This window comes from Hemiscyllium ocellatum, chromosome 24 (genome assembly GCF_020745735.1).
Source record: "Hemiscyllium ocellatum isolate sHemOce1 chromosome 24, sHemOce1.pat.X.cur, whole genome shotgun sequence".
Taxonomy (NCBI): domain Eukaryota; kingdom Metazoa; phylum Chordata; class Chondrichthyes; order Orectolobiformes; family Hemiscylliidae; genus Hemiscyllium; species Hemiscyllium ocellatum.
Window position 1 is genome coordinate 32,034,811 of NC_083424.1, and position 13,886 is coordinate 32,048,696.

General features: G+C 40.6%; 1 protein-coding gene across 1 annotated transcript in view; it reads right to left on the minus strand.

Annotated features, from left to right (window-relative positions):
• The window catches only part of si:dkeyp-14d3.1 (transmembrane protein 132C), a 1,122,524-nt gene that overhangs the window by 656,292 nt on the left and 452,346 nt on the right, over positions 1–13,886 (minus strand). The window lies entirely within an intron of this gene.

A 13,886-nucleotide genomic window follows, 5' to 3' on the forward strand; every position in this document is an offset into this window, starting at 1 on the left:
CAAACTGCGTTCCCTCCCCACCTTATTTGCAGCTCCCCCTACCCCCCACTTCCAGTCCTGAAGAAGGGTTACACCCAAAACGTTGATTTCTCCACCTCCTGATGCTGTTTGGCTTGCCGTGTTCCTCCTGCCTCTTGCTTGTCTACATGGTATTAGCAGCAGCAGAAGTGAAGTGAAATCAGCTGAACCAGCACCGGAGATTGGGGAATCTTAAACATAAATTATGTCAAGTGTGAAAACCTTTCCACCATATTTAATACTGGTTTAAAAAATCACTTTGCTAGTAGCTGGCCCACACAACACATTGAAAAACATTGCAAGTTTCTGTTCATTGCTCTCCGATGAGCTGCTTTTCATATTGAATGGAACAGACAGAAGGAGGCTTATTTTAAAGATTTTACATCGTGCAAATAAAAATTAACTGAGAAACTGATACGAAGTTCAAATGGCTCAGAATATGTTTATTTTCAGCTTATTTGCAGTGATTTTAAATCATCATAATCAAAGCAGAAGTATATGGATACCTTTATTTAAACTACTTGTCTCTCATGATTAACCCATTTTCACTAGATTAATAAAGTTGCACCTGGTTACTGCTTTAAATACAAGAAGCAAAGGATGAACAATTATAATTACACTGCCCCATTGCAATTGTTCATGAATTATTTTAGAGTTGTGATTGGGAAGGTCAAAATTGTTATACCAGGGCTGTTGGAGGGGGTGCTGCTGAACCCACACATCCCAATCCCAGCATCCAGCATCTCTGCTGGATTGATTTCTGCAGCCCACCCTGACTTATCTAAAACACTTAAATGGCCTCCATGTCATCTTGCACCCTACCCAGCTGGTGATCCACCCCCAACCCAACTGGTATCCTACCACCTGGCATACTCATTACCTGACTCATGACTCCCAACCCACCTGGCATCCGACAAACTGGCACCCTATTCACTTGGCACGATACTTACATGGTACGTACCCCCTCCCCACCCACTTGGCATCTTGCTCCTCCTGCACCTAATATTGCACGTAACCTTATAGATTTAATCTCCGACAGCAGCGGTCAACATGGCTGTCAGGATCTTTAAATTTCAGAATATGGCAGCTGACTGCTCTGAAAAATGAAGTTAGTTTGCCTTCCTCTAACAATCCTAAATTACAAAACACCTGTCAAAATTGAAATACAACTCTGCATTTCTGAGCCTGTCCAAATCAGAATCTCCTCTCAGAAATGAGGATTTCTTTTTTTGCATTAAGCAGAAGTGCTATATTGCCAATTTGCATGAGATCACCACTCCTGAGGAAGTCTTGCCTTTTGCCAGTTCAAGTGTGATTTCAGCTGGATTACATTTGCAGTATGAGGCACGCCTTGGCAAGGATAAACTGGCCAACAATACTTAAGGGTTGACAATGGATAGGCAATGGCAGGCATTTAAAGAATACGTGAATGAACTTCAGCAATTGTACATTCCTGCCTGGCATAAATCAAGGAAGGTGGCTCAACCATGGCCAACAAGGGAAATCAGGAACAGTGTTAAAGCCACAGAGGAGGCATCTAAATTGACCAGAGAAAGAGGCAAACCTGAGGACTGGGAGAAATTTAAATTACAGCAGAGGAGGACAAAGGATTTAATTTGGAAAGGGAAAATAGAATATGAAAGTAAGCTTGCTGAAAACATAAAACTGACTGCAAAAGCTTCTATAGACATGTGAAGAGAGAAAGACCGGTGAAGACAAATGTAGGTCCCTTGCAGTTAGAATCAAGTCACTTCATAATGGACAAAAAAAGACATGGCAGGCCAGTTGAACAAATACTTTGAATTTGTCTTCACTGAGGAGGATACAAATAATCTTTAGAAATATACACTTAATGGACAGACCCTGGGGAGCATTGCTGAACAAAGAGATCTTGGAGTGCAGGTTCATAGCTCCTTGAAAGTGGAGTCATAGGTAGACAGGACAGTGAAGAAGGCATTTGGTATGCTTTCTTTTATTGGTCAGAGCATTGAGTACAGGAGTTTTAGAGGTCATGTCGCGGCAGTATAGGACATTAGTTTGGCCACTTTGGGAATATTATGTGCAGTTCTGGTCTCTTTCCTTTTGTAAGAATGTTTGAGAAACTTGAAGGGGTTCAGAAAAGATTTACAAGGATGTTGCCAGAGTTGGAGGATTTGAGCTATAGGGAGAGGCTGAATAGACTGGGGCTGGTTTGTCTGGAGCATCTGAGGCTGAGGGGTGACCTTGTAGAGGTTCATAAAATCATGAGGGGCATGGATAGGATAAATAGACAAAGTTTTTTCCCTGGGATGGGTGAGTCCAGAGCAAGACGGCATATGTTTAGGATGAGTGGGGAAAAATGTATCAGGGTCCTAATGGGTAACTTTTTCACACAGAGGGTGTTGTGTGTATGGAATGAACAGCCCGAGGAACTGGAGGAAGCTGGTACAATTACAGCATTTAAAAGGCATCTGGATGGGGTCATTAATAGGAAGGGTTTAGCAGGATATGGACCAAGTGCTGGCAAATGGGACTAGATTAGGTTGAAATATCTGGTCGGTTTGGACGAGTTGGACCAAAGGGTCTGTTTCCATGCTGTACATCTCTACTACTCTAGATGTGAGGGGACAGAGGGTCAAATATGAAGGAAGAACTGAAGGTAATCCTTATTAGTCAGGAAATGGTATTGGAGAGATTGATGAGATTAAAACCCACTAAGCCCCATGAGTACTGAAGGAAGTGGTACTAGAATTAGAGGATGCGTTGGTGATCATTTTCCAATATTCTGTAGACTCTGAAATGGCTCCAATGGACTGGAGGGTAACTAATGTAACTCCACACTTTAAAAAAAAGGAGGGAGAAAAAACAGGGAATTCTAGACTAGTTCGCCTGACATCGGTGATGGGGAAAATACTGGAGTCAATCAACAAGGATGCAATAATTGAGCATTTGGAAAGCAGGAACTGAATCACTCCAAGTCAGCATGGATTCACTAAATGGAAATCATCCTTGACAAATGTTTTGGAATGTTTTTGAGGGTGTGACCAGTAGAGTACACAATGATGAATCAGTAAATGTTTTGCATCTGGACTTCCAAAGGCTTTTGACAAGGTTCCACTCAAGACATTAAGAAAGAAAATTAATGCTCGTGGTTTCAGAGGCAGGTATTGACATGGACAGAAAACTGGTTGGCAGACAGGAAGCTGGAATATATCAGTGTTCAGTGCTGGGACCCCAGCTGTTCACGATATGCCTTAAAGATTTTGGAAGAATTAAACATGATATCTCCAAATTTGGAGATGACACTAAGCTGGGTGGCAATGTGTGCTGTGAGCAGGATGCTAAGGAGCTGCAGGGTGACTTGGACAGGCTGGCTGAGTGGGCAAATACTTGACAAATGCAACATCATGTGGATAAATGTGAGATTATCCACTTTGCTCACAAGAACAGGAAGACAGATTGTTATCTGAATGGTGGCAGTTTGGGAAAAGGTGAGGGACAATGAGACCTGAGTGTTATGGTGGAACAGTCACTGAAAGTTGGCGTGCAGGGGCAGCAGGCAGTGAGGAAAGCTAATGGCATGCTGGCCTTCATAGTGAGAGGATTTGAGTACTGGAGTAAGGATGTCTTGCTGCAGTTATGCAGGGCCTTGGTGAGGCCACACCTTGAGTAATCTGTGCAGTTTTGGTCTCCTAGCCTGAGGAAGGACATTCTAGCTATTGAGGAAACAGTGAAAGCTCACCAGACTGATTCCTGGGATGACAGGACTGACATATGAGGAAAGACTGGATCGACTGGGCTTGTATTTGCTGGAATTTAGAAGAACAAAGGTGGATCTCATAGAAACATATAAAATCCTGATGGGATTGGACAGGCTCGATGTGGGAAGAACATTCCCGGTGTTCAGTAAGTCTAGAACTAGGGATCACAGTCTAACAATAAAGGAGCAAACCACTCAGGATTGATATGAGGAAGAATGTTTTCACTCAGAGTTGTGAACCTGTGGAATTCTCTCCTACAGGAAGCAGTTGGGGCCAGTTCATTAGAAATATTCAAGAGTGAGCTGGGCGTGGCCCTTGAGGCTAAAGGGATCAATGGGTATGAGGAGAGGACAGGAATGGGTTACTGAGATTGCATGATCAGCCATGATCATATTGAATGGTGCTGCATGCTTGAAGGGCTGGGTGGCCTACTCCTGTTCCAATTTTCTATGTTTCTAGCAATTTTCACAAAGTTACAAAATGCCAGATTGTGTCAACATTAGTCTGAAATGACCATCATCTGAAAATAGTGTGATCCATCTGTATCTTTTATTAAATTCAAGGTAATCATCAGCTGGAGTTACTTGCATGCCTAGCTGAAATAACGGTGTGTAAAATTTGCAAGTCCCTTCAAATGATTGTATATCAGAGCTGAACAAAGCTTTCCCCACTGTGACCTCATTCCACACTTTGAAAATTGCTGTAATCCCACACAAGAACTGCACAGGTGGAGGGTAATCTCTTTGTAACCCACAGACAATATTCATGTAGCATTCAAATTCTGGTCTGAAACATTCAGGGATTGGCGGTACTTCTATTCTACAAGTTTATTAATCTATTCCAACTTGTGTAAGTGTCAGCGTATACTAGGGGTCTTGGGCCTGATGGATCATACCCTTGTCAAAAGAAAATGTAATTAATTTAAAGGGTGATTTTAGTTTAAAAATCAAAGTGGGGCCAGGATTGCTGCACTCCTTTGACCCTTCACAGAAATAGCAAAGGGATCTAACGCAATTGCATTCGTCAAAGCCAGTTCATTCTCATTAATTAAGTGTGTCCCGATGTGCTTTATCATGAATGGAGAATGCCACGAGGTGGAAGATGGTGAGAAATCTTAACATCAAGGGAAGTTGAAATCTACTATTGAACACAACTGGAAGATCCAGTATGGAAAGTCAACAACAAGATGTGGGTAGAACTAACCTTTTTACAGCTGACATTTTGAGTATTTAGCTGAAGATGATAGCCATAGGTGAAGCTGTGAAAACACTCTTGCCCTCATTCTAAGTACTAGATGACATTATTGAATATTGCCTTCCATACTCAGGGTAAATGTGGGATTTTAGGAATCCAGGACAATGCCATGGAATGGCTTCCTAGCATTTACCACTTCAGATTAATTCCACAGTTATAAACACAGTGCACTGAACAACGTAGAACATCAGTAAAAATGAATTAGAACAATTCTCTTCAAGTTTTATGCTGTTGTAACATTCAACCTGAGGCACCGTGGACGTGGGTGGTAATTTAAGCTCTGGGCAATAGCTTAATGCTGTTGTAAAGACCATGTCTTTTTAATTTTTCAACATTTTTGTTGTGGACTGAAATGGGAAAAGGACATTTTTAAAAACCAAGGATTCTTGAAGGACTGTTGCATATTTTTAAAGCAAGTAAGCTGACACTCATTGTAAGGTACTATTACACAGCTGTTTGTTCAAGCTATACTGGAAGCATGGTTTGCAAATGAGCTGGAGTCAAGTGGTGTGTGAGAATGGAGCGTTGGCTGCCAATGGATAGTTAATTGCTAACTGGTCACTGGTCCACAGACTAAAGACAAAAGCCTTCTGCCTGTCAACAACTATGTGACTGGCTCTCATGTAGTTTAACAGCAGGGGAGGGGGTTTGAATATTTGAGCAGAAACCATTGGATCTCGAGAGGAGAAACAAGTGTTTACTGTTCAAAAGTAAAAAAGCATCTGAAACTTAAAGATAAACAGTATATTTCTGCATTCCAGTTGCTGAAAGTTGTGACTTTTAACTGAAGTCAAAAAGCCCTATGGGTGGAAACCAGTCACCTTCTGCTTCCTGCAAACACGTGAAAGTATCTGGAGGAGGAGGAGCGAGATGGAGCATTGTGATCAGCAGAATGATCATCTCAACAAATATTTGGGATGGGGACCATTGAACTGGGTTCCCAAACTTTCATTCCAACCATAACACCCGTTTCATTATCCTTGGTGTGCATATATGTGTGTATCTTTGTGTGTATGCACATGTGTGTGTGTACGTGTATGTGCATATGTATACATGTGTGGGTTTGGATTTGTGTGTGTACGTGCAGATGGAGTTGACAAGCAATTAAGAATTTTAACCGATATAGTTATATGTCAAAGGTTCATAATTGTTTTTCGGTAGTTTGAATTTATTTATTTGTTACAAATAGTAATTTTTGTTAAGTACAAAAACCTGATCCGTGCTTCCTGCAACCTGGGACTAAAAGACTAGTCAATTGGGTGAATTCTGGGTACTTTTCAATATCTTTAATTCTCTTCACAACCCAGAGATGACTGGGACTTGATTTCCAATGTGCTAGCCCAGTGAGGCATAACACTGTTGATATTGGATCAGTTGCTTGTTATAAATCCCTCCTGGTCTACATTGAGGAAATGGAAATTTAAATTGAGAGATGTGGCAGAGTTGGCCAATTTAAAATGCTTGGTTTTCTGCTATTACCCAACATCAAAATTACCAGCCAATTCTATAATGCCTCAGATTGAGCATGATAGTTGGAGCCTCAAAATGCTTCTCATGGATGCATGCCTCATGTATCACCACCCAACAACACGTCAACTACCAGCACACCATTTTTGACACAGTGGCAGAAGTAAGGGCATATTTTCCCACCAATCTGTCAATTAAATGTTCTGCCAGAACTTTGTTAACGTCATAAACCTCCCTTTTTTAACTTTTAAAAAGCAAAGACCTTTTTTCCAAAAGTCAGATCCTGACACTTCAATGCACCTCAATCCTACTCCTCTTTTCAGGTGCTTTTCAAAATGAGGTAGATAGATGAACTTTTTTTTAAAAAATGACCAGTTATCCAGCCTTTAAATAATAGTGGGGAAATACCCTGGTCTGAAACAAATACAACTATAGTGATTGTAATGAGGTCAACTAGGTGGACCTCATAAAATGAGTTTCCTGATTGGACCAGATTAACAGCCCCAATGAGGGAGCCCTGGCTGACATATATGAACAGGAGTGTCTCATGTAGCATTGTCCCTATTAGGCTTTGCTTATTACTCATTCCCTGGCCATATAGCTGTCCTTCCTAGTGGTGGAAGTATCAAATAAAATTATTTGCACAATGGTATCTTCCTGCACTTACACACACACACAATACGGGTACTGTGGGGAAAACAAGCATTACTGCTGTGTCGCAGTAAGGTGGGGGTAACAAAACAAATATATATCAATAAAGGATTTAGAATCTCCTCAGTTCAGGGGACTGACTCAGAGCTGGCTGGCCACATCCAATATACTGTGGGGGAATTTCCTAATAAAATAAACAAGAGTGTCAGATGCCCTGTTCACTCCGAGACCTGCCTCCGAGGAAGCCGGGCCTGTGTCAAGCACTCCGCACGTGTAAATGCAGGGCGAGCTGAAGGCAGGATATTGGCCTCTGTGGAACTATTTCAACAGTAGCAACTGCCAGGGTGTTTCTTGGGCCTGTGAGTGCTTTTCAGCTACCGAGAAAGGTCAACCTGCTCTATAGAGTGATCTCTATCCCTCCATCTCCTTCTTCAGCCACAAAAGTTATGGTGCCAAATTTGAGAAAGTTTTGTGCTTTGTTTGGAACTGGATGGCAATGTTTCTAAATTGTTTACGTTGGCTCCTGTCAAACTCCAAACCTGGTCAAATTAAATTTTTTTTCTATCTTCCACTATAAACTTGGCAAGCATCCTGAGTAATAGCACAAATGGTAATATGTGCCATTTCTTCAGCTTTCTGTTGGTGCAATGGAAATCCTAACTCCCACCTTTCAAATCTACTTGAATTAGATCAAACAAAATCTACTGCTTCAGTGGCATTTATTAGAATCAATTCATACAATTCGTGTCCCAGAGCGCTGTTACATTTGAGTTTGATGAAGGTTGAAAGTGTCTGGAACTGAACCAGATTTGGGAAGTTGAGGAAGTGGGCACAGGAGGGCTGGAATTCATGCTGAGTTTCATCGTTAGTGGGAATTATTGGAATACTAGCCCACCGAGAAGGACCTCTTACCAATTAAAATGAAGAGGCATTGTACAGGCAGGTTAAAAAGTGAGGGCTTTTATGTTTAACATTCAATAACCTGACAATGAGTCTGCAATGAAACCACAGTCCCTTGTTTTTTCCAAAAATGGGAAATTTCTATTTCAGCAAAATGGGAGCTGGGAGGTTGTATATTACAGTTCAAGTCAATGTAAGCATTGCCTGGCATGGGTAACATATTATTAGTCAAAAACCTGATGAACGAATTTTCCATGAATTTTGAAATAGAATGTGGCAACAAAGTCAATAGATTTTTTTTATATAGAAAACATACAACTAAATTATTTCTTTCTAGCATGAGCAAATATATACTTTCTGTCATGTGATATTGTGTTGCTGTCAGTTCTTTCACTGGTATGCTCAAGCCCTGAATTGTGGACGAGGTCCTATAACTTTAATAGAGGATGTTCACAATTGCTCTGGATGCTGGGATAGAGATGCCTTAATTGCATTATTTTGCTTTGTCTCCAAGAAAGAATCATGTTTCTATTCCTCTTCAATAGTCGGTCCAGAAGTTGGACTTGCTCATATGCTACTGTCGTGACTATTTAAGTCTTTGGATCAAGACATTATTGTCTAAAATTGAATATTTCAAATTTATTTTATTAAACAATGATGTCCTCAGGTATTGATAATATCAAACCATATTTATCCAAACCACTTGCAGAATCAAAGCCAAATCCTCCTCGATATTCAATGATAGGGAATAGGAAACAGATTTGACTCCAAGCATAATCAGTGATTGGGCTTCAGGCCAACATTATATCAACAGTGATTTTATTTGAAATTTCTTTAACAAATGTAGATACTTAAATTTGAGATTTAATGAAACCACTGACCCAAGATCCACAAAACAAACTCTTCATATTGTGAGAGAAAATGTTTTTCACAAAGGAGCTTCAGCACAGACACAATTCCAATTCTACAAACACGCGCCATTTTATCAAAAATCAGAATGGCTAGATGACAGTAGGTGGTTGGAATAGTCAGCTTCACAGAACTACCCTTCATCACCACTCTGCATTCATAAGCAGATTTTTTAAAAAATTGACTAACACAATAAAGAGCAGAAGTAGGCCATTCTGTCCCCACTCAGCATAATCCTCAGCTAGGAGAAAGTGAGGACTGCAGATGCTGGAGATCAGAGTTGAGAGTGTGGTGCTGGAAAAGAACAGCAGGTCAGGCAACATCAGAGGACCAGGAGAATCAATAGTTTGGGCAAAAGCCCTTCCTCAGGAATTCCTGAGGAAGGGCTTTTGCCCGAAACGTCAGTTCTCCTGTTCCTCGGATGCTGCCTGACTTGTGCTTTTCCAGCATCACATCCTCGATCCTGATAACTCTCAGCTCCATTCCCCTGCTTTATCCCCATTATCTTTCATCCCCTTACTGCAGAAAAGTCTCTTTTTCAGCCTGGAATACGTGTAGCAACTCAGTCTCTCAACAGCCTTCTGTCGTAAATAGTTCCACAGATTCACTTCTTTCTGAGAGAAGAAATTCCTCTTTGTCTGTCATGAATAGGTGATCCCTTATCCTGAGATTAGGTCCTAGATTCTTCAATATGCAAAAACAGACTCTCTGCAGCTACGCTGTCAAACCTCATAAGGATCTTATTTGTTTCAATAAGCTTCTCTCTCTATCTTCTAAACTCAAATGATTCCAACTCCAATTGAATGCCTTCACCTTAGTAAGTGACTTCATGTGGTACAGTGGTAGTGGTCCTGTCTTTGATCCACAAGGCCTGGGTTGAAGTCCCACCAGCTCCAGAAGTCTGTCATAATACAGGTGTAAAGTCCTCTTTTGCATAATGTCAATGTTAACAGCACACCCACAAGCAATCCCCTTTTAAAGAAGCTATTAAATAACAGCTAGCTTGCCAAAAACACGTATCAGTTAACTGAAAGAATACTTTATAACTTCTTGTCTATAAATTCCTGCCTTTCCCACTGGTCTTATCAGTCTTCAGTCACACTAGGTGAACATATTTTAGGTCAGCCGAGAGTTTGCCTCTGATTTCCTCACCAGATGACCCGATGGTAAATCTAGTTGCTGAGATTAAAGTTTAATGAGGGGTGCAACCTCAGTCATTGCTCATTCGCCTGGAGACTGTCTTTATCATATGAGTGGCACCACAACGTAGAGAACACTTAACCCTGTGGACCCTGATCTCAGAAATTCATAAAGTATCAATGTTTCCCTCTATCTTCAGTGTATAGTTTAGAGGTATTCCTTTAGTCTAACATTTAATTTGACAACTGACTTTAGACAAACTGCTGCAGATCATCACTGCATCTATATGTGACTTTAGGATGCAAACCAAAATAAATATATTTATTGCTGAAAATGTGTTGCTGGTTAAAGTGCAGCAGGTCAGGCAGCATCCACGGAACAGGAAATTCGACGTTTCGGGCATAAACCCTTCATCAGGAATGAAGGGCTTATGCCCGAAACGTCGAATTTCCTGTTCCTTGGATGCTGCCTGACCTGCTGCGCTTTAACCAGCAACACATTTTCAGCTCTGATCTCCAGCATCTGCAGACATCACTTTTTACTTAAATATATTTATTACCTACATTACAATGGGAACTAGACTTCAGAAGTGCTTAATTGCCTATAAAGTACTTGGAAACATCCCAAAGTCATGAAAGGTACGATACAAATGCAAGTTAGCTTTTTGTTTAATCTTGAGTGATAAAATACTTGCAAAAATCAAAGAAAGAATGTTACTTTGGATTGAGAGGAAGGTACCTATACAAATGGTGCCTGATGTCTATTAAATGTTATTACAAATATTTTGTAGTATCTTCAAAAAAAAACCTTGACAGTCCCTCCAGTACAAATTGGGCTCAATACTCCCTACTTCCAATACTCAGCAAATGGCAGTGAATAAATTGGCAAATAGGGATCAAACTAGGCAGTATATTGTTTCAAAATAATTAAATGGCGGCACGGTGGCACAGTGGTTAGCACTGCTGCCTCACAGCGCCAGGAACCTGGGTTTAATTCCCGCCTCAGGTGACTGTGTGGAGTTTGCACGTTCTCCCCGTGTCTGCGTGGGTTTCCTCCGGGTGCTCCGGTTTCCTCCCACAGTCACAAAGATGTGTGGGTCAGGTGAATTGGCCATGCTAAATTGCCCGTAGTGTTAAGTAAGGGGTAAATGTAGGGGTATGGGTGGGTGGCGCTTCGGCGGGTCGGTGTGGACTTGTTGGGCTGAAGGGCCTGTTTCCACACTAAGTAATCTAATCTAAATGTGTGTGATAAGCCAATTTTCTATTACTTCCTCCACCTTCTTTGCTTTGAAATACATCTGTTGTATAGTAGATAGTGAACTGCCAAATTAACAGCTTGGATCTATAGTTCTTAGCAGGTGCTTAACACTTCAGCACTAAATATCAAACAACCATTCTTTACCTCAAACAACCATGTTTCACAAACTTGAAAATGCCCTGCAGACTCAATCTATAGCTTTATTGTAGAACGTGAAGGAATGTCAACTGGTGTCTCAGAAATCCTGAGTGACTAATGTTTACTAAACACACTAACACAAGGGGAGTGTAATCAATTGGAAGAAGTAGGGTGAGAGGGAAAAATTTAAAGGGCAACTTTTTTTCACGCAGAAGGCGGTCCGTGTATGGAATGAGCTACCAGAGGAAGTGGTGGAGGATGGTACAATTACAACATGTAGAAGGCATCTGGATGGGTATATAAATAGGAAGAGTTTGGAAGGATGTGGGCCAAGTGCTGGCAAATGGGGCTGGATTAGATTAGGATATCTAGTCGACATAGATAAATTGAACCAAAGGGTCTGTTTCTGTGCTGTACATTTCTACGACTCTATGATTCTCCGTAACAATGCACCAATACCTCTTGGACTTTTGCACATTTGTTTCAACTTAAGGGTAAAGTTATTTGGATCTTTGCAAAATCAGCCTGAGTGGCTAATGTTTCATGTTGAAAGTAAATTTGATATACACGATTAGTTTAGCTGAGAAATGGCAAATAATGATGCTAGAAATTCTGCAACTGATTATTACCTCAGATTAATAATAAACAATAAAAGCATTGTTAGTGACCACTGAGTAATAGCCAATTGGGAGAAACTATATGTATTTTGTGAAAATGTAATATTTAAATATTGTACTTATTCCTTTTTCTGAGCTTTTTTTTAAACTAGTTATGTCATCATACTTAAACTAAATGCACTAATCTTCCTCTTGATCAGCTCTAATTACACTCATGGTAATGAACAGGTTTAGCCAGAATTTCTGGAAACCAACCAATGAACTGCACAATTTATTAAATTTATCTTCACATATTTCATTTCTATGAGCTTTTGTGAGCACATTGTTCCAATTGGGAGCACAGCACTGGTTATGAGACATCTGGGAACAGGGCAAATGACCATGGGTCTCCTTAAAAAAATCAGACTCAAGAATAGTTAATGATTAGAATAGGATGTGAACCAGGAAGGGTAAATTAATGTCAGGAATTCAATGTCAAGTAACATAAGCAAAATGAAGAGAGGGAGAGAAAGTTTTGATTCAGAGGGAGAGATAAAAGAGACAGAAAAAATGTTGTACAAATATCAATATAATTTAGATAATTTTAAAATTATCAACAACGCAAGGTTTGTAGGTTTAGGGTGTAGGTTTGCTCGCTGAGCTGTAGGTTTGATATCCAGACGTTTCATTACCTGACTAGGTAATTAACATCATCAGAAAGCAAGAGACAACAGCTTCGTTTCACTTGGAGGTTGCCACTGATGATGTTACCTAGCCAGGGAATGAAACGTCTGGATATCAAACTTACAGCTCAGCGAGCAAACCTACACCCTAAATTATCACCAACAATTAAGGAGCAACACTTGTAAAAGTTAATTTTCAGGGCTAGAAATGTTGTTTATAACTAATTAAAATGTTAAAAGATTACTTCGACTGAAATAAAAGAACCTACATTTAAACAGGGAACGAGATGGTGAGACACCATTTTAACTCAGTTTAAATAAGGACAGCAGCTTCCAGATTTGTGCTCAGCTGTAATCATTGACCTATTCATGTACAGCATTAGTTTCATCATCACGTGACAGAAAATTCTTGCTCTCTGTCCTTTGGGATGCTTGAAAAGCAAATTTAAGCTATAGGTTTAGAATAATATTTTCCAATTTATGTGAGAATTGGAAAGATCTTAATGGCCTTACTCAATGCTTCAAGGCTGGAGTCATCTGGAGCACCCCTTTCATCCTCCTCTTCTTCCTCTTCTCAGTCCAACTCTAAGGAAGAGTTCCAAGTCCTCCCCTGCATGTAGCTCCATTTGTTTTTGTAGCAACACGTAATACAGCACAAAGCAGCTGATCACAATGCTAGACACTCTTGCTAGTTCATTCTAGGTTGGTACGACCCAATCAGTCACAGTCATAGAAGCATATCCTCAAGATTCTACAGATCTGTTCAATGCAGGCATATGAGAGTAGATGAGCCTGGTTGCAATATCTCTGTGCCCCATCTGGGTACCAGATGTGGTCTGGAGCCATCTTCTCAGAGAATATCCCCCAGCAGTTACCTACAAATCTCGATGCTGCTAAAGGGTGCAAGAACTGGAAGGAATCACAACATCTGTCTAGAAACTGGGCACTGACTTGCAACATGCTCTTCTTCTGGTCATAGAGCAGCTGGATATTAAGTGACTGGTAGCCATTGTTCTTTGGAAAACTGTCTGATAGATGTGTTGGTACTTTGATGGTTCCATAAGAACAACTGATAGCTCCTGGACCCGAGGGAAACCATTGGTGGTGGTAATTGATCACTCCTGGACCTAAAT